Raw genomic sequence first — 7,333 nt, 5'->3', positions numbered from 1 at the left:
ACTCGAAGACTGCTGGATTCGACTATGAAGCGCTCGGGGGCTTGTCGGGGATACATCCCCAGTACCCGCAAGGAAGGAAGAAGTCAGACTCCTACTAGGATTCCCCTGTAATCCGACTAGGACTAGTCCCGTGTACTCCTACTAGGACTCCTCCTTGTAATCCGACTAGTACTCTGCCCCCTGGAGTATATAAAGGAGGGCAGGGGTACCTAGCTCGGCAGGTCATACCTCAAGATACCTCAACACCCAAGCCGAGAGACAAGAACAACTCCAGTTCATCAAATACAAACCAACACACAGGACGTAGGGTATTACGCGATCTAGCGGCCCGAACCTGTCTAAATCGTGTTCCTTGCGTCACCATTGATTCCTTGATTCTCGACGACCCTTACCGCATAAAAGACCACCTAGGGTACCCCCTAGGTGGGTTGCCAGTCTAAAACACCGACAACGTCTAATGGCTGTGAAGTCCCAGTTTAGCTTGAGTCGAGACGCCTTCCATATTATGCTGACAGTTTTTGGGAGCCTGCTCCCGGAGGGTCACATCTTACCAAAGAGCATGTATGAGGCACAGAAACTCATTCGTGCACTTAAGATGCCATACGAGTAGATACATGCTTTCCCGAAGGGATGCATCTTATTTAAGAAAGAGTATGCAGAAGCAAAGTACTGTGTGAAGTGCGAATCATCTAGGTTCCTAGAGGTAGACTCTGGTGATGGTCAGAAGAAGCAGCTTGCAATCCCCGTGAAAATCCTACGGTACCTTCCTTTCATACTGAGGATCCAACGGCTTTACATGACTGAAGAATCCGCGAAACAGATGACATGGCATAAAAATGGACGTCGATACAATGATGAGAAGCTAGTACACCCATCCGATGGTGAAGCCTAGACAAGGTTTGATGCGATTTATCGTGAGAAAGCTCTAGAGGCCCGTAATGTACGTGTTGCGCTGGCAACAGATGGGTTCAATCCTTATGGAATGGTGGTTGCCCCGTACACCTATTGGTCCATGTTCGTTATCCCCCTCAATCTCCCCCCTAGTGTCCTCTTATCAATGACAGGACATATTTTTGTCGTTGATAATTCCAAAACACTCGGGGAATAATATAAGTGTGTACATGGAGCCTCTGATTGATGATTTGGTCCATGCTTGGGAGGAAGGGGTATGGACATACGACCGAGCTATAAAGACAAACTTCAAGATGCATGTTTGGTACCAGTACTCCTTGTATGACTTGCCGGCATATGGTATTTTCTACGGCTGGTGTGTTCACGGGAAGTTCCCATTCCCAGTATGCAAGGCTTCTTTGAAGTTCATTTGGTTGACGAAGGGTGGCAAGTATTCTTCGTTCGACAAACATCAACAATTCCTCCCTCCTGACCATCCATTCAGATGAGACATCAAAAACTTTATGAAAGATGTCGTAGTTAACGACCCCGCGCTGCAGATGATGACCTTAGCCGCAGTTCATGCTCAGTTAGATGCTCTCGAGGTCAATAATCAAGACGGTGGTTTTGTGGGATATGGCGAGCAACATGCTTGGACTCAGAAGTCCTGCTTGTGGAACCTCCCCCTATTTCGATAACCTTCTTCTTCCACATAACATTGATGTAATACACACTGAAAAAAATATCGCCGAGGCAATTTTTGGTACAATCATGGACATTCCTGACAAGACAAAGGATAATGTTAAGGCTAAAGTGGATCAAGCGAGGTTATGCAACAGACCAAAGCTAGACATGGCGCCTCCCAGAGCTGGCAAGTCGTGGAGAAAGCCTAAGGCCGATTTCGTCCTGACAAGGACCCAAAGGAGGAAGGTACTAGAATGGTTCCAAACGTTAATGTTCCCTGATGGGTATGCAGCGAATCTGAAGAGGGGAGTGAACTTAGCTACTATGCGAATCAATGGGCTCAAAATTCATGATTACCACATATGGATTGAGCGCCTACTTCCGATGATGGTTCGAGGCTATGTCCCTGAGCATTTCTGGCAGGTGCTAGCGGAGTTGAGCAATTTCTTCCACCAGCTTTGTGCTAAGGAGTTATCTCGTACCGTGGTTGTAGAAATGGAAAGAATGACGTCTGTGTTGCTCTATAAGTTGGAGAAGATCTTTCCACCCGGCTTCTTCAATCCGATGCAGTATATGATTCTGCACCTCCCGTATGAAGCATGAATGAGGAGGGGGCTGTGCAGGGCCATTGGTACTATTCAATTGAGAAATGTCAAAAGGTTCTTCGAACTAAATGTAAAAATAAATGCAAAATTGACGCATCCATTGCAGAGGCATACATTCTGGAGGAGGTGTCAAACTTCACAACAAAATACCATGCTGACAACCTTCCTAGTGTGCATAATCCACCCCCTCGTTACAATGCTAGCGAAGTTGAATCGAGCCTTAGCATTTTCCGAAGACAACTCGGAAGTGCAAGTGGTGCGACCTAGAAGACCTTGAAACATGAAGAGTGGCGCACTATCATGCTGTATGTGTTGGCCAACCTATCCGAGGTGGAGCTGTACATACTGTAATTTCTCAACAAACTTGTTCTCAAGTAGTCACTATTTTGCGTCCAACTCACATGTTTTTCGTTGGTACAGGGAATTCCATCATCACTTCTAGAGTAAATCAAGGGAACCTACCTCACACGATGCTGAGACTCTTCTCAGAGAGGGTGTGGAAAATGGAATGCCCGATTTCATTTCTTGGTTCAAACATAAGGTACAGTCCAATTTAGCTTGTACTTAGTTTGATATTAAAGTTGCTTGTACATGCGAATAATATAACGAACCACCTTGCTTGAACTTGCAGGGCCAAACCGATGCATCTATGAATGTCAAGTTGAGACAGGTTGCCGATGACTATGCCTATAGGATCAGATCATTTACAGGTTATGATGTCAATGGATATCACTTTCACATAACAAGCCACGAGTAGAGTTGGCCCAATCGAAGAACCACGAATACCAGAGTTTTTACATCAGGCTTTGATGGGGTTGAGCACTATGGAAGACTTGAACAAATATACGAACTAACTTTTCATGGTTGCAAAGTTCTTAATCCAGTCATATTCAAATGCCATTGGTTTGATCCATCAGTCATGAGACGGGCCCCTAATCTTGGGCTAGTCGAAATTCGGCAATCATCCGTCTTACTAGGAGACGATGTCTATATTGTGGCTCAACAAGCCATGCAAGTTTATTACTTGTCATACCCATGCCAAACCGACGACCGTCTTAAGGGTTGGGATGTTGTGTACAAGGTATCACCATACGGTAAACTACCTGTACCAAACAATCAAGATTACGACATTGACCCCAACACATATGACGGAGAGTTTTTCCAAGAAGATGGGCTCGAAGGGAGTTTTGAGATAGACTTAACCGAAACGATTGGAATGGAAGTAGACAATGAAAGGGTTGCTGACGAGGATGCTGGTGATGAGGTTCATAATATGAAGGAGTTAGAATTACTTAAACGATTACAGTTAGGAGAGGACATTGATGATGACATTCCTCCTTCGGAGCACGAGCATGATTATATCGACACGCGTGATAGTGATGATGAGACTTATGATCCAGCTAATCCCGATCATGACGATTATTTATAATACATGTATGAGCTGTACTAATTTATTTCTTATTTGTCATACCATGTTATTTTTTATGTTTAGCTTATTTTGCATATCTTCCTAAGTATATTTTGTTTATCTGTGCTGATTGGTTTACTCTTTTTAATTGCAGGTGATTAAACAATGGCGGGCGGTACAAGGAAGATTGCAGCGCTTTACGAAAAATTCAAAGCTGCAGCTTCAGGGTCAGATACAGGATCAAACGCATCGAGGGGTCGATGGAGGCGTCGAGGCAGGGGTGAGGCACTAGTCGAGGAAACGAAGGAGGCATAGGTCCAGGGTACAGGCAGAGGTCGAGGCAGGGGTCGAGGGAAGGGTAAATGGGTGAGGCCCCCGTCGTCTGTACCTCCCTCCCCCCCCCCCCCCCGGTCGTCTGAGGAGGAGGAGGTACCCTTCACGCACGCCTCTAGTGACGAGGCGGATGTATAGGAGGAGCATGAGCAGGTGCAGGAGAGAGAGGAGGAGGAGGAGGCAGGGGATTTGCTGTTCAAGATCTGGTTGTGAGGTCCCTCGTCCCTCCCGAGGTGACCAATACCTCTTCATAGATGCTCGTTGATTCAACCCACTGGGGCAAAGTAAGTTACTTTAGATATTCTCAATAATTTTGATATGTTGAAAATTACAATAGAAACTAATAATTTATATTAATCACTTGTGCAGGAGTTGGATTAAGCTCAGTGGGGGTGGCCACAACAGCAAGATCAACGGCATCCTTGGCCTTTTATGCAGGCTACACTTCCCTAGCCTGGTGGTCTTCGCCCAACAGGAGGAGTCGGCCTACACGTGGGACCACTACGTCACCACTGTTGACGTCGTTGATCGTGACAATAGGAGATTCGCCAACAAGGCGGAGTGGGTGAAGGCCGAGCTGTGGGTAAGTATTCCCAACACTACATTGCTTAATACATCACCTTCGCTGGACATTCTTGAAATAATAACTGTATACATCGCGTCTATATGCAGGACTTCTATATATGTCAGGAGGGATTCGAGGCCAGGGCAGCCTCCGTCTCTGAACAAGCCGCTAAGAAGCTCGTGAAGGACATGCACCATGAGGCACGAGTCCAAGCCATCATCGACTTCTATGATGAATTCAAAAGGATGAAGGTCAAAAAAGAAGAGGGAAGGACAATGAACTTGACCAAGGAAAAATTCATGATGGTAAATACAGAATGTTGGTACTTACTTTTTCTGAGATAATTATGCTTAATTTCTTTTTTTATATGTCACACACTTGATGATGTAGGTGCCTCCGTGGTGGTGCCGAGCGCATACCTGGTGCTGGGAAAAAATGGTGGACGTGTGGTTGCAGCCCGGGTGGTTGGAGCACCACCTTGCTTGCCAGGAGTGGCGTTTGCAGATGCCATGTGCATCACACCATCAAGGCAGCCTGAGCCTTGATGAATACAGGGAAAAATGGGTACGCGAATTTATTTCTTTATTCTAATGCTCAATTCTGCATAATTTCTAATCATTTTGCATTTTTGCCGCAGACGTCGTCACATGATGGCCAGGATTGCTCCCGATTCAAGGCATGGGCTATGTCCAAAAAGGGCAAGGCAACGGCCGACATCGAGTTCAACCCGAAGGACCCGCCCAAGGCGTACAACCATCCCAGCATCCACAGCCGCATCACCGAGTACACAACAATGGCAAAGAAGGTTCGTGGGCCAGAGTTCGATCCGAGCTCCCAGGATATTGATGCAGAAATCGTGATGAGGGTGGGAGGAGGCAAGAAGCATGGCCGGTATTGGATTAGCGATAGCATAATCGACACTACCAGTACTCCCACTCTCTCCCAGATTCGAGCAAGGAGCACGGACTTGAGCCCCATGATACGGGCACGGCCGACCACTGCACAGTTACAGATGGAGGCTCTGCAGGTTATTTCTGTTTGTTTTATCGTTTGTTGATTTTTACGTACCTTTTGCTTTGCAATAAGATATTGGGATGAAATATTGTAGGTCCAGGTGGAAGTAGAACGGAAGCGACAAGAGGACCTAGAGGCGAGGATTGAGACAGATCGGCAGATAGAAAGGCACATGATGGAATCGATGTTCCAGTACATGTAGAGTGTTTTTTAGAGTTTAGATCAAACTCCACCACCTATGCCACCGAACCTATTCCCTCCACCTCCACCTCCTGCAGCTACTCCTGTGAGTCACTTGTCAACCTTACAATCAATCTAAAATTAAACTAGAAACTACAGGCACTAGAAACTTACAATAGAAAAGTGACTTATGCAATCTCTTTAACTTTGTGCAGAATCAATCGGCGGGATCCAATGCTTTCTCGGAACCATCATCTTGGTCACAGTGCCATCGTTTCCTCCTCAGTGACTTGTTTGAACGGCTAGTGTGTTAAGCATCTACTAGAACCTATACTTGTGGATTACTTGTTTAAACTAGAACCTATACTTGTGAATGTTATTTGTGTGTCTGTGATGCTTGTGATGCAATTTATATGCCTGTGATGCTTGTGATGCAATTTATATGCTTGTGATGCTTCTGTGATTGTTATTTGAGAGGGATCTTTTATACATGACAAATCTGTAAAACAGGGTGAGGATGGACACTTTGCCGAGTGTTAACACTCAGCGAGGAGGCCAAATTCTGTTATTCTGGGACTACTTTGCCGAGTGTTTTAGTTATAACACTCGGCAAAGGTGCCATAAAATGCTGGCGGTTGGCGCTTCTTTGCCGAGTGTCCTCCACGGACACTCGGTAAAGAGGCCAAATTTTGCCGAGTGTCACGACCATGACACTCGGCGAAGTATGTAAACTTTGCCGAGTGTCAAGGCGACAGCACTCGGCAAAATATTAAACTTTGTCGAGTGTCAAGGTGATAGCTCTCGGAAAAATATAAAACTTTGCCGAGTGTTCTTCCGTCTGACACTCAGCAACAACGCCATTACCGTGACAATCCGTCAATATCTTTTTGCTGAGTGTTTAACTTTGCCGATGTTTTTTTGACACTCGGCAAAGGCTTTGCCGAGTGCCCGATATTTGACACTCGGCAAAGCTACTGTTTGCCGACGGAAAATTCGCCGAGTCCTAGTCGCCGAGTGTTACACTCGGCAAAGCCTTTGCCGAGTGTTTTTGGGGCTTCGCCGAGTGCCTGGGGCACTCAGCAAACCTACTGTTTCCGTAGTGTCTCCTCTACCGAACTTTGTCCTATGTAAAGGTAGCAACAACTTGTTGGCATCCTATGGATTGATATTTCAGTTTCTATTTCTTCTGTTTTGTCTGGTAGCGTATTTCACATGGTAACTTGGGTATCAGATGCAGTTCCCTTACACTAGGCAAAAGATACAAAGGCAAGGTAAATTAAGCACAGTGACTGAGTTTGGAATGGCTGCTCTTTACACAACTGAAAAAACTGAAGTAATTTGCTTCTGATGGTCAAGTAATTTGGTTTTTATGAATTGTCTTGAGGAGTACTTGTCAGGAGGTACTGTTCAATAACAACTTTCTTGTTAGTGACTGGATATGTTAGTTGTCCAAGAATGCATGGATGTAGTTTTCCAGGTTGCCCAACTTTTGATGTTTTGCTTTCAAGTCATATGTATGATCCAAATGCTAATTAACTTTCGCACTTATTTCCATAATATGTAATATAGTATGATATATTGGAATGCCAGAATACACTACGGGAAACAGAACCTTTGCCGAGTGCCCCGGGCACTCGGCAAAGGCCTAAAAAC

The sequence above is a fragment of the Setaria viridis genome, chromosome 3 (assembly GCF_005286985.2).
Source record: "Setaria viridis chromosome 3, Setaria_viridis_v4.0, whole genome shotgun sequence".
Taxonomy (NCBI): Eukaryota; Viridiplantae; Streptophyta; class Magnoliopsida; order Poales; family Poaceae; genus Setaria; species Setaria viridis.
The sequence above is the reverse complement of the archived record's forward strand: the minus strand, read 5'-3'. Positions refer to the sequence as shown.